Source organism: Aquila chrysaetos, chromosome 17 (assembly GCF_900496995.4).
Source record: "Aquila chrysaetos chrysaetos chromosome 17, bAquChr1.4, whole genome shotgun sequence".
Lineage (NCBI taxonomy): Eukaryota > Metazoa > Chordata > Aves > Accipitriformes > Accipitridae > Aquila > Aquila chrysaetos.
This window is the reverse complement of record NC_044020.1, coordinates 11,312,369-11,336,655: the sequence shown is the minus strand read 5'-3', so window position 1 is coordinate 11,336,655 and position 24,287 is coordinate 11,312,369. Positions and strand designations below refer to the sequence as shown.

Sequence of the window (24,287 nt, the reverse complement as noted above, 5' to 3'; positions counted from 1 at the left end):
TGTATATATGTCGCGCTTTCACTGTCTCGACAATCTAGGAGAAACGCCGCATCGTCAGGGACTCGCCCTGGGGAGAAAACGGACCAACACAGATACTGTGGATCAAGCGAATTCTCCGTTTATTTGCTGCACAACACTCGGTTATATACTATAGCCTAAACCGCCCCCCGTTAGACCGCGTAAGCATGACGTGTTAGTTTCGTTTCCTAAACATAACGTGTTGCCTTGTGCAGTTTCGTTTCCCCGTTTGTTCCTCCCATAATATATGCAGAGGTTGGGGACACGGTTTTGTATTTTTGTATTTGTGTATGAAGTTGTTGACAAAACACAAGGATAAAGGTGAAGGTCCATCTGTAACTATAAATAGGATGGGTCCTCTGTCTTACCAAATCAATGAAATGCCATAATGAAAAATGAGTACGTGCATCACAGTTCAAATGTATGGACTCCTAAGAATATTCTGCTGTTTTATATCCCTTAGACAGCAATGTTATTTGTTGCGAGATGAGGACTCGGAAGACTGGCGAGGAGTCAAGGACGTGGCTTGGTATGCAGGATCTAGTCTCAGTTCACAAAGCGAACATCCTGCCCTTGCTGATAATCATCAGTTCACAGTGACCCCAGCTTCTAATTACTGCAACATTGAATTGTTTGGTGTGCAACCACGTGAGCGTGATAATACATAATCTGCTGTCAAAAGGAAAAGAGTATATAAGCAGAGGCAGGGACATCCCTGAGCTGAGCCTCAACTGGACGCCTGCCCCGACTGCTTTTCCCATGGGCAGCCGGGCAGGGCTGGCAGCTGGGGCCGTCCCACCGCCCCAACTGGGGAGCAGGGCAGCCAGGGGCAGCCCCAGCCCCTGGCATCGGGCACCGCTGGGACATCAGCCCATGGATGGGGGTCAGGGTCAGGCCCAGGGAGGGGAACCAGGGTCAGACACAGCCCCAGGACGGCCGGGAAGGGCCCTGGGGATGGGTCAAGGCTGGGCCAGGACGTCGACCTGTGGCTTGGTGCAGCTCAGTGGGGCCCATGGCCGGGCAGGGCAGGGCTGTGGGGAGCTGGAGACCGGCCCTGCTGCGGTGTCGCTGGGACAGGGACCGACAGCCCTGGGAGGGCTCTGAAATGGGGTCCTGGGCCATGGGCAGGGTAGGGGGACCCCCTGGGGAGCCGGGCAGGGACACTCAGGGCTGCTGGTGCCCTCAGGTCCATGATATGGATCTAGGTAGTACAAAAAAATGGATCCAGTTTGATGGCATCTCCATCACAAGCGAAACACTGTTTCTTTCAGTGAAAATAGATTTTCCACCTATTACTGGTGATGATCATGGAAATAACGAGTGTGTCTGCCTTCACTACTCCGAAAATTATGGAAAGTCAGTGCAATAGGTCAGTAATATTGTTTGTGTTTCAAGGTGCTGGGAACAACACTGTTACTAATGGAGGTTTTTGACTGTGTGATAAATTAATTTAGTCTCAAACAGGATTCCAATCAAAGTTTACAATTTATTAAATGAATAAAGGCAAGCAAACAGCGCTGGGTGCGTCGGGAGTCTCTGCTCTACCAAGACGCACACTGTGAAAAACAACCCAGCTTCTTTTATAGTCTAACATTAGTTACATATTCATACTCGGCGTGTCCTTCCAAAAGACTCTCCACCTCCTGGTTGTGCAGGTGCAGTAGTTCTCCTAGAAACTTCTCGAACTCTCCTCATTGGCTGAGGGGTCTTCGGTTCTCCTAGAAACTTCTCGAACTCTCCTCATTGGCTGAGGGGTCTTCGGTTCTCCTAGAAACTTCTCGAACTCTCCTCATTGGCTGAGGGGTCTTCAGTTCTCCTAGAAACTTCTGGAACTCTCCTCATTGGCTGAGGGGTCTTCAGTTCTCCTAGAAACTTCTCGAACTCTCCTCATTGGCTGAGGGGTCTTCAGTTCTCCTAGAAACTTCTCGAACTCTCCTCATTGGCTGAGGGGTCTTCTATACAATGTATCTCCGACCAAGCTCCTCACTGCTAGGACAGGACAGCAGACAACCTGTGCAACAGGCGACACCCTGCACAGCACCAGCTGTGGCCATCAAAACCAGAGCAAGTTCGCAACAGACACCTCCCCCCCAACAAATGCATATAACAAATTGCTTACACGCTGCCACTTCAATACACCCTCTATTCATACATACTAAAGATCACCCCGTTCATAACCTCGCTTAATACTATGATAAATGCCTCAGTTCTCCCCTAGGATCTCTTGTTTAACACTGCGCAGTTAACAACAAAAACGGTTTTGGGCTGGCAAAAAAGAACTATATACATATCATCTGTTTCCTCCTGGCCTGTGGTTATACGAGGACCGACAAAATGGTTAAAGATTACATCTATACAGTGAGGGTCACATTTTATTATGCGGCCCTAGCATTGTTTATATTGACACGAATCAGATGAACACATTTCACAACTGGAAGAAAATGAACTCTGTGTGGACTGAAAATGATAGTAACCTGACTTGGAGAGTTTATTCAGACTCAATCTTGTTAAAAATCAATGTAACATAGAGCAATTATAATGGAATCTGGACATCTAGATGAGCTGAAACACATGAACAAAACATGCCATGAACGGAGATTAGAATGAGTGTGAGACCCCAAGGCAGAGTGGAAATTGAAACCGAGATGTGTTTAGTCCATGGTACCTCCATTTTTGAATACCACCATCGAGAAGCACTCGCAGTTCTAGTGCCAAAAGATCCCACCCTTCTTTGTTCTTTACCTCATATTATACTAACTACCCATTTTCTCTTTCCTTGAGCCCACCTTTTCACTGTCCCTACACTTATCTGCTTGTCTCTGCCCAGATTCCTCCCAAAATAAATGCCACTTCCCATATTACTTCTTCCTCATTGGCCTTAATTCTGCTACTCCTGCTTCTCAGCCTGGTGTTTCCAACACTGTTACCTAGACAATTTTAGTCCAATGCAGGGTAACTGATAAAATTGCTGGATTGTATCAGCCTTCAAGTTGAGCAGGCTTGCATCCTGACACTACCTTCCAACACTTAATTCATGGTGGTTATGTTTCATTTATGTTATATGCTTTCTAAACAGAATTATATCACTTTATCCTTCACTCCCTTACTTTTTCAGAGTGCTCTCCTGTCCATAGTTCAGCCATGGCACACACCAAGGCTCATTACACACAGTTCCTATTTGCATCATCCTGCTGGTCACACCTCATTATAGGTAGCTCCTGTTTGCATAGTGTACTCAGCTCTTGACCAAGGATAGGCCATGCCTTACAAGTGGAGGAAGGGGGCAAGGATGCCACACAAACAGCATTAGGTTGGGAGGCATGCGCTGGTAGCTTGGAATCTGGAGAAGGCAAAGGTCAAGGATCCTCAAAAGATTAAGCATTGAGTGACGAAAGAAACCATAAAGCCTTGGGCAACAAGAAAACCAATACATGATAAGCACCCCAAGCCCATCTGCTGCAACAGACTCCTGATCTCTTTGCTGTAATGGGAAGTTGTGAAATACGTGTGAGTGTGTGTGTATGTGTGCAAGAGTAATTAGAAACATAGCATGATATTGAGCTTGTCTTAATAAACAAGTTTGAATTCCTCATTTGCATTACATCTGTTGGGCTCATGAAACCTGCTTGGCATGTTGGGGTGGCCTGGAGAAGGATATTCACCTCTGTAGCAATTGATTTTCAGATCACAGAATCATAGAATATCTCAAGTTGGAAGGGACCCATAAGGATCATCGTGTCTAACTCCCTGCTCCTTGCAGGACTACCTAAAATTAAACAATATGACTAAGAGCATCATCCAGACGCTCCTTGAACTCTGACAGCCTTGGTGCTGTGACCACTTCCCTGGGGAGCCTGTTCCAGAGACCAATGAGCCTCTCAGTGAAGAACCTTTTCCTAATGTCCAACCTGAACTTCCCCTGATGCAGCTTCATTCCATTTCCTCGTGTCCTGCCGCTGGTGACCAGAGAGAGGAGATCAGCACCTCCTCCTCTGCTGCCCGCCTTGAGGAAGTTGTAGACTGCGATGAGGTCACCCCTCAGCCTTCTCTTCTCCAAGCTGAAAAAAACAAGTGACCTCAGCCACTCCTTCTGAGTCTTGCCCTCAAGACCTTTCACCATCTTGGTCACCCTCCTCTGGACACACACTAACAGTTTGATGTCCTTCTTATACTGAGGTGCCCAAAACTGTGCACAGTACTCGAGGTGGGGCTGCACCAGTGCAGTGTAGAGTGGGACAATCACCTCCCTCGACTGGCTAGCTATGCTGTGCTGGATGCACCCCAAGACATGGTTGGCCCTTTTGGCTGCCAGGACACACCTTTGACTCATTTTCAACTTGCCATCAACCCAAATCCCCAGATCTCTTTCCACGGGGATGCTCTCCAGCCTCTCATCCCCCAGTTTGTACATATCACCCCGGCCCAGGTGGAGAATCTGGCACTTGCTCTTGTTAAATTTCATACAGTTGGTGATTGCCCAAGCTCTCCAGTCTACCCAGATCTCTCTGTAAGGCCTCTCTACTCTTGAGGGAGTCCACAGCTCCTCCTAATTTAGTATCAGCAGCAAACTTACTTAATGTACATTCAACTCCTATGTCCAGATCATTTATAAAAACGCTGAAGAGCACTGGCCCTAAAATTGAGCCTTGGGGGACCCCACTTGCAACTGGCCACCAGCCTGATGTAACGGCATTTACTATAACTGTTTGAGCCTGACCTGTCAGCCAGTTGCTCACCGAACGTGTTATGGACTCGTCTAGCTGTGTGGTGGACATTTTGTCCAGAAGGACACTATGAGATGGTGGGGCCTTCAATGCCGATTCTCTGTTGCTGGTACCACCTCAGTCTCTGAGTAGCCCTTTAATGCTTTTTTTTTTTTTTTTTTTTTTTTTTTTTTTTAGTTTCTGTGATCTGTGCCCCTTGTACTTCCTTATATCCTTTAGATTAACTGCTAATTGTCCCTGGCAAATCACAATTTGCATAACCAGCCCAGAGATAATCAGAGATAATTGGTCACTGAGCCCTTATCCTGCAGCTTTCTTAACATGCCTTTCAGATGTTAAATAAGCAATCTTTTAAATGTGCTAAACCAGCATATTGGTCTTGGTCTCACCACAAGAACTGCTAAATGCGCTTGTGTTGTGCTGGGAGTTTGGTTACTGTCCTGTGGTGGCACATGGTCTCATTTCCCCTTCTGTGGGTCTGTTGCCTCTGGCAGTTCTTAGATTTCCTCTTACAAGTGGGACCAGAGAGATTTTGAGGTTGTTTTAAAGAAAATGGGGATGACGCATTGTTACCTAAGGTCAGTGGTTCACCTGGATCATAGCACAAGCTACGCATGGTTTCATTCAATAACCAGACAGCAAGAAAATGAAGCCATGTGACTGGTATCCCCTGCTCCTGACACCTGGTACAGGATTGTGCCAGGACATGGTGACACCCATTATGGAACAGCGAAGCGTAACAGTACGTGAGATACTCTGGATTGCAAAACCTGTGATCCCCCGGTGGCCAGGGATGTCTCCTGTGATTGCTCACTCAACTCTTGCTCAGGTTTTGTTTAACACACAGCTCGTGCTTAAGGCCTGATGTGTGCTAGGAGCAGCACCATTAGGTCAAAGCCAGAGCAACACCAGGTAGGCAGGATGCACTGGACAGGAAGAGATAAAGATCATTATGCAGCCATTACCACCCACAGCTTGCCGTCTCCAGCAGCCAAAATTCTTGCATATTGATTTTCTGGCAGCCTCTTCAGAATCTACTACTTTATGGAAGTGGTAAAGACCACACTCCTAAATCAAGAGGTATAAATAGATCAGCTTATCCGAGAGGTTTTTGAAGCGGATTTAACAGCAGCTGGACTGCTAAGGCCTTCGTGTTTCCCAGGGTGATACAGGCACAGGGAACACCGGCACCCTCACTGTCGCTGTCCTGGTTTAACCCGGCAAGCAGCTAAACAACACACAGCCCTCCGCTCACTCCGCGCCCCCCACCCACCCCCACCCTCCACGGGGTGTGGGAGAGAATCAGAAAAAAAGTAAAATTCCTGGGTTGAGAAAGACAGTTTAATAGGACAGAAAAGGAAGGGAAAATAATAATAATGATGATGATAAAAGAATATACAAAACAAGTGATGCACAATGCAGTTGCTCACCACCTGCCAACCGATGGCCAGCCAGTTCCCAAGCAGCAGTCCCTGACCAGCTTTCCCTCCAGCTTTATATGCTGGGCATGACATCACATGGTGTGGAATACCCCTTTGGCCAGCTGGGGTCAGCTGTCCCAGCTGTGTCTCCTCCCAACTTCTTGTGCCCCCCCAGCCTACTCACTAGCAGGGCAGTATGAGCAGCTGAAGAGTCTTTGACCACTGCTTAGCAACAACTAAAACATCAGTGTGTAATCAACATTATTCTCATACTAAATCCAAACCACAGCACTATACCAGCTACTGGGAAGAAAATTAACTCTATCCCAGCCGAAAGCAGGACAGTCAGCTAGAGTATTGGCTTCCATCGTTCTTCCTCTGCGGGTTGAGTGGGTGACTCATGTACTTTTAAAAGTCAGAGTCTAGATTATGATTACCGTATCGTGCACTGATTATTAAGAATTTGACCCGATCTGCAGAGGAGGTCCAGGTGACTAAAAAGTCTAGTTAACTGAAATTTTAGGTAATAGGAAAGCTATGCCAGTTGCTAGAAATTCTGTGTAAGAATAAGCTACGCTGATTGCTGAAATCTTTATATAATAATGAACTATGAACTTGTGGCCAGTCCTCACTCTACCAAGGATCCTTAAAAGAACCTGCCTGTCACCATAGGGTAGGGTGACAACTGGTCTGGAGCCAGAGGGTAACTAGAAAGGGAAAACAAAAGCACAGCATTGACTCAGCAACGTTGTGTCATGTGGAGGCAGAGATCACGGTAACTGTTGACTCCAAAAGATTATATATATAAGGCCTGTTGAAAAGCAGTTTGTTCTCAGCAAGGAAGAGTAACTTGGGACGTACAGAGAGGATTCAGCAGCTGCCATGTCCTCCGTCAATTGCCAGTCTCTTATCCTACATGTCACACCAGCCCGCTTGGAGACACGCACCACGTTACTTGTGTGAGTGAGTAAACTGAGCTCATTTATAAAGCTTAATAAAAATTAATTTCCCTGACTATACAGTCATATAATCAGCTTTGTTGCCCTAACTGCTACTCAGGATACGTAACTTAGGTAAGATCTATTCAGTATAGGCTTGTCACCTGTTTAAAGCTTAAACTTAGACCTTTTAAACAGATCATAGCTTTCTGGTAATTTTGTGATGTGAAATTTAAGTACTGTACTGCTTACACGTGTTTTCTTTGCACATTAAATACCTAACCCCCCCCCCCCCCCATCTACCCAGTTTTTACTACAGAGCCTTTGTATTTATCAGTCCCCAGCTCCTCTCTCCAATTGCAGGCTCCCCTTGAAGTCTCAGCTGGTCCTCAACTCATGGTGGGGGGGGTAAGGAACCACTGTACTTTTCCTAGGAATTGTGATGTGCCTGAAGCAGGGAGCTGCGGGAGTTCTCCGGGGCCCTGAGAAGGCGGGGAGGCCAGGCGGGGGGCCCAGGCAGGGGCTCGGCCTGGAGGGATTTGAGAAGCCGAAACCCAGATCTGATGGCGCTGCACAGCTCCCTGTCAACGGCCCGCCGAAACCACGACAAACTCCTGCTCCCGCCCGCCGAATTCGTCCTCCTAGGCGGCACCCGCCAGCCGCAGCGTCCCGACCGCCCACCGCTGCCCGGCCGCCTCAGGAGGCCCCCCCGGCCCGGCCCGGCCCGGCAGAGCGGCGGGGACCGGCCCCGCCTCCCCTGCCCGCCCCGGGGTGGGCCTTGGCGCGGGCCCCGAACCCCTGGCCGCCGGCGGTCGCGGCGGCGCTGGCGGTCGCGCTCTCCGTCCGCCTCTCGCCGGCGCCCGCTGGCTCCGCCTCTGCGCGCGCGGACCGACCGGCCGGCCGGCCGCGCCGAGCTCGGTGAGGACGGGCGGCGGGGAGGGGGGGGGGGCCCCCCGCGGCAGGGGCCGTGCCGCCTTCCGCCCGCGGGGCCGGGGACCCGGCGGCTGCGGGGAGCCGGGCGGGCGGGGAGGAAGGGAGGGAGGGAGCCGCCGGCTCGCCGGTAAGGGCCGCGCCGCCCCGCCGGCGGGGCCGGGGGCGGGCGGGGGAGCCGTCTCCTCGGGCCGTTCCCGCCTGCTCGCCTCCCGGGGTGGCGGGGGAGGCCGCGGCGGTCTGCCGGGGCGGCTGCGGGTCTCTTTTGGCGCGGCCGGCGGCCCCGTCCTGGGGGGCGGAGGCGGGGGTTCCCTCGCGTGGAGCGGGTCCGGCACCGGGACGCGCGGTGGTCTGCTGCTCGTCCCGCGGAGCCCGTGGACATCGATTAAGCGCCGTGCGAGTGGCCGAGCGGAGACGTGAGATCTGCAGGCGCGCTCTTTGGCCGAGCTGTTTGCCTCCAGAAACATCCCCCGCCCCGATCACCTTAAGCAGGGGTTTATTTACTGTCTTTCTCCACAGGGTATGGCAGTCCAGGGAGATAGGACTGAAAAACGTTATTTAAAAAAAAAAAAAAAAGCAATAGCTTTCAGGGTTGTGGGCTCGCAGTGTGGGGAAGATCAGGTGTTTCGAGCCCCCCGCGTTTAAGCTCTGCGATGGAAGTCCGGTGTTCGCTGGTGATTTTTTTTGCTTCAGCCTTTCAGGTAGGCATCACAAGGTACGCGGTAAGGAGCTGGTGCTCGGCCTTGTGTAAGAGGGACACCTGCAGTCGGGTATTGTGGTTGAACTGACAAACCTGTTCATATAACTAAAGAAAAAAAAATGGTTTTAAAGAGGCATACGTTGTTATTGCTGCTTTGGGTTGTCCGAGTAGTGTAGTTGAAAGAATTATTTGGCTTATTATGGAAATGTGAGAAAAAAGGCAAGTACCCCCTCAACACTTCTTTATCAACTTTTCTTTATACGCTCTGGGAAATACGCTTCATATGCTCTTGGTATCGGTGAAGACTAGAGGTGTCAGGTAGAACGTGAGTAGGTTTTTCCCTGAAGCACTGGATATGCTTCAGAAGCCCATAGGAATGATGGAGGTTGTTTTCCTAGAAGTTGTTATGAGGTTGACTCAACTCTTTCTAGGAGCTCTGTGGTAATGTTGGGCCTTTCCCTGCTCTTAACTAGCCTCCTGGGATGACTTAAAAATAGAACAAAACAAATCCAGCTCATTGTGACTCCTGGTAGATATTTTCTAGCTCTTGCATCTGAGAATGATGGGAGTAAAACTTGTTACTAACATCAAAAGTTCCTAACTGGGCTCTTATCACCTGTTTTCCTTGAATTAACCAGCCAGTGTCCCAAAACAGCTTTCTGGCAGAGAAAGCAGACTTGTGTTAATGATCACTTTTATATTACTGTCTACAAAATTAAATCCTTTGCTCTCGATAGCTGTGCCAGTATAAAAGTTCCCCTGAGTCTCAAAGCAAAGCCTTAACCAATGTGCTGAGGTAGTTCTGAAGGTGTTTATCAGGAACCATTAGTTCGCTGTCTTCGTGTAGCTCACTGCAGTGAGTTGGGTGCAGCTTCAAAGTTAAAGGATGAAGTGCTCTTTGTAGTTCAAGCTTAAACAGTATTTTTTTTTTTCCAGGAAATAGTATATTGTCTGATGTTTTGGCAGAAAAAAAAACATTACAGCATGCTTCTTATCAAGTCTGCTATGGGGTGTTTTGGTTTCCTGCTTAATAGTAGCTAAAACTGATTCTTCCAATTCATTGGTTTGGCACGTTTGTAGAACAACTTTTATTTTGTCATTTCGGTTCTGTTTTCTGCTTTTTTGATCTACAGAAGGCTGTCCTTCAAACACTGGCTTTTTAAAAGCCAGCAAGTTATTGACTTACATGTTTTCTGCAGGTAGTAGAATATTTTTGTAGGTTTCTAAAAATTACACAAAACAGTGTTTCCCAGCTCTTTTGTTTGCCTTTTTTGGTGAGGAGAAATGATCAAAAGGGACCCCATTGTGTTTGCTTAGTCACCTCTGATGGAGTAGAAGTGTGATGGTGCACCTGGCCAGATGAGGGTGTGTGCCTCTCAGGCAGTCTTTCTTGCCAGGCCTTTTGCACATAAGCAGCTCAGCTGGTGCTGGTCTGCTATGATGACCTTCTGAGCCACCACCTGGGTCTATTGACTCTTGGCTGTGGATTGCAAAAAAGGGAAGTGGTTTCTTAAATCATGTATGTGCTGAGCTTGCTCAGTTTCATTTGCTGCAACCATGAGCAACTTATCAGTGGGTTGGAGATGTGTGACTTTGTCACAGTGTTTGTGGTCTCTCCTGGTCCTAATCAACTCAATAATTAACCTGTTAGTTTCATGGTGAGCCTTTCTTCTCTTTGTTGATGACTAATAATCAACACGTGGGCACAGGAGGCTGATCAATACTCCCCACCCCTAATTTAAAAGGGGTCAGGAGGGAATGCTGAAGACAGCAAAGAAAGAGTAAAGGGAGCAGAAGGCTGAGAAGGTGCCATTCAGCTATCTTAATTCCTAGAGCAGCTCATGGTTTGCTAAGCCTGACTATGAGAGCTTGTGAGAAACTGTAGAGCCTGCTGGTGACTCTTAAGAGGAAAGAAAAAAAAAAAAGACAAGGAAAAAATGGTGAAAACACATTATGGTTGTTAGCATTAGATCATTGCTGTTCTTTGCATTCATGAACTGATACTGGGCACTTATAAAAGGAAGCTGTTGCTTCACAGCAAATTGGATTTCAAAACCTGCCAGGAGATCTGATGTATTATTACTAATAATCAGGGACATAGGAGACTGTCCATTGATATTGTTGGTACAGGTCATTGTTACTTTGGTAAAAGTAGCACTTGCAGCTTAATGACTCGCAGCTTAATGACTCTTGTCCCTTCTAGGACCAAAGCACAGTAAGGAGCTCCTGTTCTTCCAGTGGGTGCTACACATCTGTCTGAAGGGACACACTAACGAGATTGCTGAAGTAAGTGATCTTACCTATTATCTATAGTCTGGATCATCCTGAAGCACCACAAGTAGCAGCATCAGTGCAACTGAAGATGTAGAAATGGGGAAGAAAATGGGGTTGGAGAAAATATAAACCTCTCAACCTGTCTTTGCCACTAAAAATATTTCTAAGCAATGCTTAATACTGTTAAAGCCACAGTTTTTCAAAGGACTTTAGTACTTTCCCATTGCTGACAGGGAGTGGATTTTTGCTTTTTCACACATTTTATTGTTAGACACTACTAGGATCTTTATGACTGTTATTTGTGTTTCTGATAAACATGAGAGTTGTAGGTTCTTGAACAGTTTCAAAACTGCAATGAGCAGTGAAAATGTAAACCAAAAAAGCTGCAGGATTTTATACTTGGAGGAATTGCAAGGAAGATCATTTAATGAGTGGAAGCGTTGATAATGTAACTTACAGTGTACATGAAACTTCACAAATCAGCAGAGAAGAAAGGCATTATCACAGCTATAAATTTTTTTTTAAAAGCACTCCTGTGATCTTGAAGCTAGTAATATGCCTTATTGCTGGTATAAATGGTCTCCATAAAATGCAAATAAGCCAAAGAGCTCTTCTAATACGTGTTTGTGAAAGATTACTATTATTCTCCATGACTGAAATTCAATTAACTTCTTAATTTGCACTTCAGTCAGTATTCTGTACATAGATTGCAAACTTTTCTCCGATTAGTCGTCATTAGGTGTTGAATGATTAGAGAGCAATACTTCTAAAAGGAGATATTTACAACTACTGGAGATGTAAGATAGTTCTTTGAATGTGCCTTAAAACTTGGAGGGAACTTGGAAAGTCTTCAGAGATTGAAGAGCATTTCATGGTTTCTGTGCATTTCACTGATGTTTCCATGAAGTGTGACAAGTAGAAATCTGCAGCTGTAGCATGGGGGTGTAGGTATTTTCTAAAAAATGTCATTCCATCCAAGAAAAAGCAACTTTGGACTCTGCTTTATCATTAGCTGACCTTTTCCATCACAGTAATGGTCACAGCTAGAAAAGCATGAGCTATAGATGTATATTTATAGGTATATATTTCAATTATATACATGAACTATACTACATAGGCAAGGACATTCCTATATAAAGAGTCTGATGCTAGTATTAGAAAAGCTTCCATCTATAGGTTTCTGAATAGAAATATTAGGAGATATTAATTTGTGTAATGAATCCAGTCCCTGTTACTAATGCCTTTTCCCTGGAAATCTTCTGATTTTGTGTTAAAAATTGCTTTCTCATGCTTATGGCTCTTAGTCAGAAGTGATCATAATTTTTGCCCTGAGGACCATAAGCAATAAATGCTTGGTTAATACCATCAAGCAATCAAATAAACCAAAATCTTCAAAATTTGTGTTCTGAACGGTGATGTCTCTTTTGCTGATGTTGGTATGTGCCTTGGTACCGTGGAGAACTAGAATTCTAAAACTTCTTGTGAAGCATGGCTCTTCCAAATGCCTGGAGTCTGTGGTGCTTGCAGAAAATTCACTTTGGTCTTTCAGAATAATCTCTTTGAGCTTGGTTTAGGTGCTGCTTATGTCAAATTCAGATTTTTCTGTATCTAGCACTTCTGATTGTTGATAGGTGGCATGGTGTTTATCTGTATTATCTCATTCCTGGTGAGAAGAATGGCCTCTTTCCTGCTGCCCTTCTGGCTGTGACTGCAACTCCTATGACTCTTGTGGCAGTGTTGTTGGGTACGATTCTATAGCTGTAGGACTGTGGATCAGGTCCATTGCCAAGTGCCATGGAGTGCTTTTTCCTTGTTTTTTGATTTTTGTACTATCTGAATAAGTTTTAAAATTGAATTACATAATTGTAATTTCTCAACTGCAGAATTTCCAATTTCCCTCCAAGTTTTAAGGCACATTCAGAGATTGAAGTGCATTTCATGGTTTCTCTGCATTTCACTGTTGTTTCTGTGAAGTGTGATAAGTAGAAATCTGCAGCTGTAGCCCTGCTTCAAATATCCCTATTGAAACATAATTTCAGATTTGTAACATAAATATTAAAATTGCCATGACTGATATATCAATGGAAGTGCGTGAGAAAGCAGCAGAAGAAATAGCAGACGAAGGGTTAAAAGAATGACCTGCATTGGCAGTGAAGGAGCACCATTTCCAGGGCACTGTTTCCAGCAGTAAAACTGGGGAATGTATTGAGTGTTAAGGGTACGTGGAAGGTGAGAGCATCTGCTTCGTTAAGGTTATCTGCTTGTGGAATAATTGCTGGATGTGGCTTATTGATATGTCCGCCTCCAGAGTGGAATGCGGTGGATGTGCAAGGAATCTGTTCTGTAATAATTCCCTAAGCAGCATAACCTGCAACCTTGGATGTTAGCAACACCAAGGGAGCTTGGTATGCTGACTGCCAAGCGGAACAGCACGGAAGGTGCAGCGGGGTGGAAACACCGCGGCCAGGCTCTGTGATCTCAGTGCGGGGATGGGAACTGGATGGTACTATGGAACTGATAAACCGCATAGTTGTTAGCCTGAGCCAGCCCTGAACCAGCCCATCCATTTTCTGTCAAAATCGTGTCCCCTGAGTGAACTTTGCTTATTATAATACCAAAACACGCCTCCATCCTAAAGGCTGCCCACCTTCAAGGGGCGACCACCCCTCACTGAGCATGCGCTCTGAGTTTCTGTAGCTTATACCTTTAAAGGTAAAGTGAGGAAATTTTATACCAATCATCATAAAGGTATGTATGGCTAGAGTCACTCAAGCTCCACCTAAGAATAAGAAAATAATGTAAAATGGCTTAAGCGAGGAGGAATGTTAGGGAAGATACATCATAGACAAGTCAGGAGGACACCGCTGACTTCTGGGATCAGTTGATGGGCTGAACCCGCCCCTCGCATAGGGATGCCTGTTGGGTGTGATTCGGACACTCGGTTATAGTGAGTGCTTCCCCAGGAAACTTAGAAGTCACTATAGAGTTATTCCATAATTTAATGTGTTTGTAGTTGGCTGTATTATATTCTTGGTACTTGCACGTGCTTTGCAGACAGTGTATTTATCACCGGCAATCCAAAAGAATCTGCACTTCATTGCTTTAATAAACTGTACTATTTATTAATCTAGCCAGGAGAGTTCTCACTGAACACGACCAAACTTCTTAAGTCTGGCCATGTTAGTTCATTGAACGCAACTAGACTGAAAGTACATTGCGCTATTTGTGCATCTGTAATCGAGGTAGTTCAATATATTGAACGTGACTGGACTTACAGCGTCAAATTGGGTGTCACTTGGAATCTAAGCCTAGCCTCCCCTGCCCCTCTTGATATCTGAGGACAGGCTGGAGCACAAGGGGGTTTATTTTTTGCCAAACTTCTTTACTCTTTAACGCAGCACTGCTCAAGGACATTTTCAGTGCAAAAGGAAACAGTAAGGGGGAAGGAATAAACCAGATGTTCAGAGACACAAACCTGGTGGACAAACAATACTGAGGATAGTAACAAGAAGCAAACCTCCTCAGCTATGCTAATTGGTAAGAGTGTGTGGGATGTGAGAATGTTTATTTCAGCAAGGTTATCTGATCATGGACCTTGTCAAATGGGATTATAGGGAAAGGGGGGAAGCAATAAAGAAGACTTAGAGAGACAAACCTGGCAGGCAAATGTGAAGGAAATAGAAGAAACAAACCTCATCAATCTTGCTAATTGATGGGCCATTGATAAACTGTAGGCAAACCTAAGCTTTTAAACTGGTGAGAGTGCCAACCTGGGAGCCCCATGTGTGGGTGGGAGGAAGAGGATGGCAGAGGGGGAACAGATAGAAGAGGCTCTGTCTGACTGAGCCCTATGCCTGATCCCTGTGGCCAGTCCTACCTTATGCCCTTTCTTAACTATTTCTCTGCATAGTCTCATTCTCTATCCCTTGTGTGTGAGTGCTGCAAGGACTAGATTGCCAGCCACTGAGGAGACCAGTGTGAGTTGATAACTGGGCCAGCAAATGGAGTCAGACTGGAGGTGTGGGCACCCCTGGGCCATGATGCTCTCAAGTGGAGCGAGAGGGTGTCTGTCAGTAGTTGGAAGGACCATAGCTCTAGGGAGTGTCTCCACAGGTCCCACAGACTTTGTCTGGAGTGCCAGCTGCTCGGGGGACAGATGTGGGGTCAGACTGGGGGTGTAGGCACACCTGGCCTGCAGCGGCCTCACCGGGGTGAGTGGAGCAAGGGGCTCCGTGCTGGTGGCTGGAGCGGGACTGCGAGTCACAACCCGTGTGCCTGATGCCGGCTAGTGGTGAGGGTGCGTGGGGCGTATCTTCCTCAAACTGGGTCTGCGGGGTTTGCCTGTATAATTTGCTAGCAGACTTCAAGGTGGACTAGCTGGTGGGCAAGGAGGCCCTTGGTCCAGGCAGGGCTATCGGATAGGCAGAGGGTCCATGCTGGTATTTCGGGGGGATCTGTGAGTGTGGAGTGCTTATGAAACAAGTGAGCGAGTGTGTGCATCTGTTTGCTAGTGAGCATCAGGCTGGACCAGCTGGCAAGTCTTCGATCCTTCGAAGTGGGTAAGAGGGCCTGGTATCCATGCAGGGGTATTGGAAGGGCAGAGGGGCTGTACCGGTACTTGAGGGATCTGTGGATGTGTGTGTGCTTGTGACTGTAGAGAGTGTGGGTTTTAGAGAGAGATGTTCAGTCTTGACCAGCCTGTCACAACGTGGGCTGGACAGACCAGGGAGTTGTGTTGAGTTTGGAATTCCCTCATTCCCTAAATTAAGGCGAAATGACACCAAATGATCAGTTAAACATTTTATTCATGGCAGAAGCAAACTGAACTTGGGAGGCATAACAGTAGACGTGGTTTCTCACAACAGAATTGGCATGGAAGTACCTCTGTAAACCGTGTAACCCGCGGTAACCATGTACCTCAATTCAGGGAAGACGGCGATCTCTCCCGTTGGGTCAGGAGGTTCAGAGCAGAGCCCCTCGCTTTCTGGACTCCTCAGAATGGAGCCCAGGGGCGGCTGGATCCACTCCTAGTCCCAGAGTTGGTCAGTGGTTTATGTCTAAAGGGATGAGGTGTAGGGACTGTGGAAGAAGAAAGAGAGAAGAAGACAGGGAGAGAAAAAGGAAGAGAGAAAGATTCACCAGTCCTGGGTCCAGCGTTGGTCCAGTCAGCCGAGGGTCCCGTTCGGGTGGGCATGGGTGCGTGGGGCTTCTCCTTTTATCATCTCCTTGCCCCTCCTTTGGACAGGCACTCAAACTCATTGGGCTAATTAGGTGTAACCTTCGGGAAATAGGTTGGTGAGCTTGGGGGTTGTTTGGGGAGTAACTTCCCCTTCCCTGCAGATGTGACCATTGTTTGATCTTTGTTTCAGAACAGCTTATCAGAACAGGGAGCTTCCCACCCTGCAGCTCACCCTCCCCTCCTGGGTCCTGTTGCTGATGTCCTGTGCTGATTGTGCGGAACTGCTTCTTTTGACCTGCAGTTCCTTGCTGTGCAGGGTTCGAGAGTTCATCTTTAAGCAGAACTTGCCCCACCACAATGTTTGAGACTTTAACTCTTTCAGTCTCTCACCCAGCCAAAGAGGAGGAAGGGGACTTGTCTGTCTATACTTGTGTTTTAGGTCAGTCAGATGTGTAGGTGCTGTTGAAGGCAGCACCTTGTCTGTGGCTGGCTGTGTCAATGTCCTATGTGTGTCTCTGGGATGCATGCTCAGCCTTGCTACTGGTTGAACCTGCAAACAGGAAAACAGCAGCAGCTGTGTCCATGGCCCTGCAATGGAGCTGCCGGGGTCACCAGGCTGGGCTCCAGCCTCAGAGCGGGAGGAATCACCAAGCCACAGAGCTGCTGGAGGTGGTCACTTAGGGCATCCCTTAACAAGCACCAGGGCTATGCTAATGAGATAATTTGAAGAGGATGATTTTGATGGGTTTTGTTTTAATGGCTGTTGCTTGGACTGAAAAAATCTGTCCTGTTTCTTCATCTGTTCTGAAGAGGTCCTGTTTGTTCCGAGTGCTCTTCCTGCTGTGCTGATGGCTTTGAGAATGAAGTGTGTTCCGTTAAAAAAAAATATCCCCAAACAAACAAAAAAACCTGCTAACAAACTGACTCAGAAATACTGTTGGATAATACTGAATAACGTCACATTAAAAGTCCTGGTGGTTGGAGGAGACAATGCTAAAAACATGAAGGCTGGAAGGAAGAGCCTGATTCAACATGAAGTTCGTGGGCGTAAAACTAAAGCAGGCACATCCAATAACCATTTTTGTAACACTCATCTGTAGTAGCAGACAGCATTAGAACAGCAAAGCCAATAGGTGAAAGTGGGAAATGCATTGTTGGAAATGGTGGAGTGGGAATCTACAAAGAGAAGTGACTAGTCTTCAGGTGCTTAAAGTTAGTGTAACTACCCTGTGATTGACTGTCAGTCTGAGAGTTAATTTCTAACAAATTATCTCCTACGTAACTGCTAAGAATCCGTGTACCAAGAAACCCCCCTGTGCGCTGGTGCTGCTGTGACATCTAAAATACAGTTACAAACTGAGGAAAATGAGAATTCTTGGTGTATATGTACTGTGTATGTGCTCTTTCCTTTGGGCACATGTGTGGTTGATTCAGGCCATCTTGTACCACAGGTGCAGGTCTTGCCAAGCTGCTCTAATCTTTCTATGATACCATATGTCAAAACATATGATTCATTTTAAATGCTTTTGGTTAACGGAGATGGGCTGCTAGAAGTCTGGAAGCAGGAATGGGGGAGCAAAATTGTACTGGCCTGCAGCTGAACTTTTGTCCTTTCAATTCTTGGAAGCTTGTGTTTGCTGAGCTCCATGTCCTGGAGAGGTGAGAAACAACCAAGATCAGAGTGGCTGGTGTTGAAATACGTATGTTTGGTGTTTAGAGTTTTGGTCCAATTAAAGGAAGCTTTTAATAATACGAATATTTTATAACTCTTGTGAGTGCCTCAGTTACACTTGTTGCAGGGCAGCTTTAGACCGCTTAAAGAACCACCGCCAAAGGTAGCAGCAGAAGTGGCTTTACTGAAGTAAGATATTGTAAAAGTGAGGCTTAAGAAAGTCTGATGGCAAGGTTCAATCTACTATTTCCTGTACAGAGGATATAATAATAATTCAAAAATACCTATACAAGATCTTAATGCACTGTGATACAAGGTTACGTGCTGTATCAATCACCAAAGATCTGCAGTTGGTAAGGCATCTCTCAACCTTGAGGAGTAACCTTGTGTGACAATTAACTCTATCCCAGCTGACACGAGGACACCTTGAGAGGTGTCCCAATTCAAGGGGAGATCACCACTGTGCAGTCAGCTGCTTAGCAGGGAGAGCTCAAAAAAGGCTCGCTCAGGCTGTCACATTTATGGAATAAAGTGGTTGGCTCGTAGTCAAATTACATGCAATGGAAAAGGTAAGCATGAGACTCCTTGTACCCACAACTTCATTTGTTCCTTGACAAATTAGTCTTGGAAGAATGACCTGCTATTCATGTGTTAATCGCATGATCGGTGTTCTGGTTTCCCAGCTCATGTGCATCAAAGCGTACCATGTCACCCTGTTCTCTGTGGGTTTTCAAAGAACAGGTTGGAACTAGAGGAGTTCTTGACCCGGTCATGGCTTAGGCCTTCACTTCCTTGGGAGCCTGAACCAAACTATCACTAGTTTGGTCATGGAGGTGAGTGCATCCATCACACTCCACCCTGTGACTACAGTCAGTCCACTTTATTGACTCAGGGTGGTAGTACAGTTACCTCTTGCCCCTGTGTCATAAATATGCGCCATATTGCAGATCAATAGTAAGGGAACAGTTATTTGATAAGTTGTTTAGCTTAAGCGTTACAATTAATGCTAATTATATACCATTGCACATACAGAATCAGTTGATTGCATGTGTTTTACATGTTGGATTAACATAATTTGTTTCATTATTTGCCCAACTTTGATATACAGAATGATTATAACCAGTAAACACAATAAAATCAAAACTAACAAAGCCGTGACTGGATATAACATCAAATTCAAAGCTCCAGTTGCTGTTGGTGACCATTCAGGATCATAGACACACGCAGCCGTTGCTGACATACAGGAGTACTGTCTCAGCTTGTTCGTCAGAGTGTACTGAGAAATGTCAGACTCCCCCAGGGGAAATCCCTTCACACGAGCCCCATCCTAGATGAGGGATGCAAGCTTCAATGTCTGCCTGTTGTTGTCCTTTATTTCTCTGCCAGGCCTGTTGTCGATCCATGGCATGATGGATCACAGATCTGTCTCAGTATAAAGCCAGAGATATGACAGGCTAGATTCGTTCAGTAGTAGCATCTCCTATAGTCAATACATAGGCAACAGCTAAGTCTGTGTTTGCATTATGTGTAAAGTTTACCAAGAGCTGCCAGGCTTGCAGGTGTTACTTGTTATCAGTGGCATTATTCCGGACAACTTTTATGAGTTTTAGCAGGTGAGATTCTGCTGTCACCTTCTCTTAAGGTTCCAGCAACTGCAGCTTGCACCCTTGGTTGGGTTTGAAGGCAGCTCAGAGCTGAGCAAATGTTTGCTTGGGTTACCCCAAAAGGTTTAGTAATAACGTGCAATCACGGTGTTTTGGACGTTCCCATAAAGGTAAAGTGTTTGTGGTCAACCACTGTCCGAGTCCCAACTTAAGTAAAGATAACTGTAAGGGAAAGTGAAGATTTTGCAGTGAGGTAGTGATTGTGTCTAGCTTATTGGTTGGGGCTTCTGCATCCATACTGTTGAGCACTCCAAATAGCCTGTACGGCCAGAGCTGTCGTTGCTTTTGAGAATGGTACAAAGCAGGTGAAACACCCAGGTAAAAGACCTGGTCTTCATGTGTGTGTATGTTCTACTGAGGTAGGATACAGCTGTGGAGCCAGGCTAGCTATCCTTCATAAGTGGTAGACAAGAAGGCGGGGCATGTGCAGTCAGTCTAGATACATTGGTTAGCAGTGTTAACTAGCATGCAACAAGTGTAACTGAGGCACTTGCAATAGTGATAAAATACTCTTATTCATTATTAAAAGCTTTCTTTAATTGGACCAAAACTCTCTACACGAAATGTACTAGTGTTGACTAGATGGGGCAAGGCCCTGAAACAGTCAGTTCAGACACCTGCTGCGAGGCTGGGGCTGGTCACCATGCTGTGTGCTGCATCCCTCTGTTGACACTGGAGTGGAGGGGCTTGAGGCAGCCTGGTCGAGTTAGATTCAGGATATGGTAACAGACACCAGACCAGCAGCTTTAGGGTTAAACAGTTTGTCTCAAAATAACAGTACAGTAACAAGTATCAATCAGTAGTATACTTATCTGAGTCAAAATGACAGGAAATCCAGTAATTCACTAATACTGGGCTAAACTTAATTCAGTAAATCCAACTTACTCCAAAACTTAATATTGGTGTCTGCAAAGACTTGCATGAGCATGGTTATCAGGCAGGCCAGCAGGAAGCAGGGCAGGGCTGTTTCAGATGAGCGACTCGACCAGCCGGTGGGTCTGAGGAATTAAAATTTTTCTGGTTGGACTGTCCTGCTTTTATTGTTGAGTCACAGAAGTGCTAGCTGGACTTGCTGACCAGGCATCGCATCCCATCCCACCTCTACTCTCTTCTGTGCTTCTTCTTTCCTTTGTGTGCTCGGAAATACTGTATAATACAGTGCTAACCCGACATTTCCACCCCTTCCTTACATGACTCAGTGGGGGGAAGCGTGGACATTGTGTCCTGCCTGTGCAATGCCAGGACTGATGTCTATGCCACACACGCCTCTAAGGGTGTCAGGTGCAGAGAAGAGTTTGGAGTCTCTTTGTCTATAGTTTCTCTTTGAAATGGAAGTACCGTGTTCTTTTCACAAATTGTGACATCTCAAATGACTGAAACAGCAGGAGTCGTGGCAGGAGTTTGTAGGGCTAAAACTGGATGTTGCCTCAGAGAATTGATCTCTCTCCTGGTTGTGCTACAGAGTTCTGGTGGGAAGATAGGAAAGTGATGCAACTAAGCGCGTTACAGATGTTGTTAGTCTTGTATATTTTGTGAGGTTTTGTTCAGAGCTCCAGCTTGCTCGTGGGCAATCCACTGACTTGCAGAAGGTCAGATCCAAAGCAGCAAGGGTTAAACGGGAAGGGTTGCCCAGCTGCACCCCGAGGGTGAGTGGGCGGGAGTCTTTGGCAATAAAGAAAAGTAGACTGGCTGGATGGGCAGTCAGGCTCAAGTGCTTCTGAATCAACTGGACCCTCTGCTGTGGCAGCTCAGGGATCCCAGCACCGGTGATGGACGTGGGCTGGGGATGTGGGCTGGGGATGCATCGTGGTGCGGTTCCCCTTCCAGGCATGGGGACAAGTGCCTGGAGTGAGCTAGGGAAAGGTGTTAGCTGCTGATGCCCTGCCCTGGGTGGCCTTTCCAGGGTGATGGCTCTCTCCTATCTCCCTTCTGTTCCCAGGAGAAGCAGCCATCTACCAGTCCCTGCTTCAGTCCGGGACTCACAGCAACCCTGATTCTCTGTTGGTGCTGCCCCAAACACCGCTTCCAAGTGAAGAGCCCCTTTCTGCTAACACATGTAAACCTGAAAAGGCTTTATAAGAATCAATGTAAATAGCAGAAGGAAGGAGGGCGAGCAGGCAGGTCTGAATCGTACACCAGGGACCTTGAATCCACTCACCACAAACTTAAGGACAGGTATGAATTCTCCTCACTTTACTCATATGAGAAAGTGAAGCTGCCTTACTCTGATTCTCTCTCACTTTCTTTCTCTCTTCCTAACATTGAGAGACTTGAGTCTTTAGTCCCTTGTCCTTTGCTGTAGTTTCTTTACATTGGAATTGGATAACCTCCCAGGTTCTGGGGGACTGCTTTGTCAGGAATTCCTGAGGATGTAGCCCTTCTTTGATGGAATTGAGAGTTCCTAAATTGTCAAAGAACGGACTAAAGATATGCTGCTTTGTAGTATAATTCCTGATATACCAGCGACGACTTTTAAGGAGCCCTGCAGCAAACTGTGTATGCTTGTACATTCGTGTTCCTGTATTTTATCTTCTGTCAAATAAGACTCTGAATTTGACCATCATGATTTGTGTGTCTCACTGGGAATTCGAACCTTAAGCCTGTGTGCTTGCTACCCAGGACCTTGGAGATCCCAAACGTGTAGGGACCTGTGAGGAGATGATCCAGATCAAGTAGGGCCCTGGGCTTGCCCAGCAACAGTGAGATGACACTGCTAGGTGGTGACCGCAGAAAGCATCGAGGAGAGTGATGTATAAATTGTTCCATGGGAGCCCCTTTTGGAATGCTCCTGAGGAATGGCTGGCCTGTACCTTGGTGATTCCCCCCCTTACTTAGGATGCCAGATGGGGATACTTTCCTGGGAACTGAGTGATACCTATTAGGTAGATTATAAGGAATTTGGAATAGAAGCAGGATAGTCCTCACTTGCAGGGTGGTGTAATTGTTACCTACTTAATGAGTGCCTTATCCCCAAAAAACTCACTTTATGCCTCAGGACCTTATTCCTTCAAGGGGTAGATAGTGGCAGAGGATCTGACCATGACAGAAATTTGAACTAATTTCCTCACACCAGTTTCATTTTTGCACTCTCTGAGTGTACGTGTGGCTCTTATTCCTATGCATAGGGCTTGTGCGTGTGACTAGTGCCTGGAGAGAGACTACTTTTTAATGCTGTTGTACTGGGTGTTCAGGTTAACAGTTTACATAAGTAAACTCAGAAAAGTTAAGTTGAAGACACTCTCAGTTAAGTTGAAGATGCTTATTCTTAGTTTATATTCCTAGTTTTTTATATGTGTATATATACATAAACTTTTATGTCCAGTTTGACTAAAAAAAAAAAAAAAAAGCAGGAGCTCAAAACACAATTTTAACTTCAGTTCCCACATGTAAGTGAAATGCATAGCACCATTATCAGCAAAGCATATAGGCTTGAATGTGATGCCATGTGCAGTTACCTCCAGGCTCAAGCCAGATTTTATTTGGCTAGCTGAAAACACAGAGCAAGCTTAGGTCAGTCTGTACTTAGCCAGACAGACAAGGCTCAATACTTAAATGGAAATAAGTAGTATGTTTATTAGTTAACGATTACTTTTAAATTATCATTTTGCAAACTTGAGGCAGATGAACTACTTTTATTCATGTTGCTTTCTATGCCATGCACTACTTCCTGTCTATTTATGTCCCTGATAAATTTATTTATACTTGTGTGGCATGGGGAGATTGTTGTAGGACAGCCTCAGTGCTGTCTGCGTTCTCCGCTCTCCCACCAGCTTGTCCCAGGGCAGTCATGGTGCTGGAGCACAAGGATCAGTTTGTAGGAGTTGATGCCTTTAATGCCTCCAGCATGCTGAATTTCATCATGATATGCTGGGACAGTTGATTGATTAGCACAGAAGTGGTTATGCCAAGGAAAAAGATGAGCCCTTAATTCAAGTATCTGTTATCTAAAACTAATAAAACAGTGATTCTAAATAAAGCATATCAGACGTATGTGGTGGAAAAAGACTTAACTGCAAGGTTCAAGCAAATAATTTATTTGAACTTCACTTACAGACTTAACACGCCACTATTGCAGGTTTTACAGATACAATGGAGGAATGCACTATTGCAATTTTTAAAGCAAGAGTACTACACTATTACAACTGTGAAATGTGTTCATCTGATTCGTGTCAATATAAACAATGCTAGGGCCGCATAATAAAATGTGACCCTCACTGTATATATGTAATCTTTAACCATTTTGTCGGTCCTCGTATAATCACAGGCCAGGAGGAAACAGATGATATGTATATAGTTCTTTTTTGCCAGCCCAAAACCGTTTTTGTTGTTAACTGCGCAGTGTTAAACAAGAGATCCTAGGGGAGAACTGAGGCATTTATCATAGTATTAAGTGAGGTTATGAACGGGGTGATCTTTAGTAGGTATGAATAGAGGGTGTATTGAAGTGGCAGCGTGTAAGCAATTTGTTATATGCATTTGTTGGGGGGGAGGTGTCTGTTGCGCGCTCGCTCTGGTTTTGATGGCCACAGCTGGTGCTGTGCAGGGTGTCGCCTGTTGCACAGGTTGTCTGCTGTCCTGTCCTAGCAGTGAGGAGCTTGGTCGGAGATACATTGTATAGAAGACCCCTCAGCCAATGAGGAGAGTTCCAGAAGTTTCTAGGAGAACTGAAGACCCCTCAGCCAATGAGGAGAGTTCGAGAAGTTTCTAGGAGAACTGAAGACCCCTCAGCCAATGAGGAGAGTTCGAGAAGTTTCTAGGAGAACCGAA

The 24,287-nt window shown here is 46.1% G+C and overlaps 1 protein-coding gene across 6 annotated transcripts in view; it reads left to right on the top strand.

Annotated features, from left to right (window-relative positions):
* Positions 1 to 6,611: 6,611 nt before the first annotated feature.
* RESF1 (retroelement silencing factor 1) overlaps positions 6,612 to 24,287 on the top strand; it is a 32,521-nt gene continuing 14,845 nt past the window's right edge. For 2 of the 6 annotated variants that reach the window (XM_041129630.1, XM_041129629.1), the window contains exons 1-2: positions 6,612 to 7,122; positions 10,935 to 11,017. The gene's annotated coding sequence lies outside the window, so the exon portion shown is untranslated. Of the gene's footprint in view, positions 7,127 to 7,906; positions 8,020 to 10,934; positions 11,018 to 24,287 lie in introns of those variants that run through there. The other 4 variants (XM_041129632.1, XM_041129631.1, XM_041129634.1 and 1 more) reach the window with 4 other exon arrangements.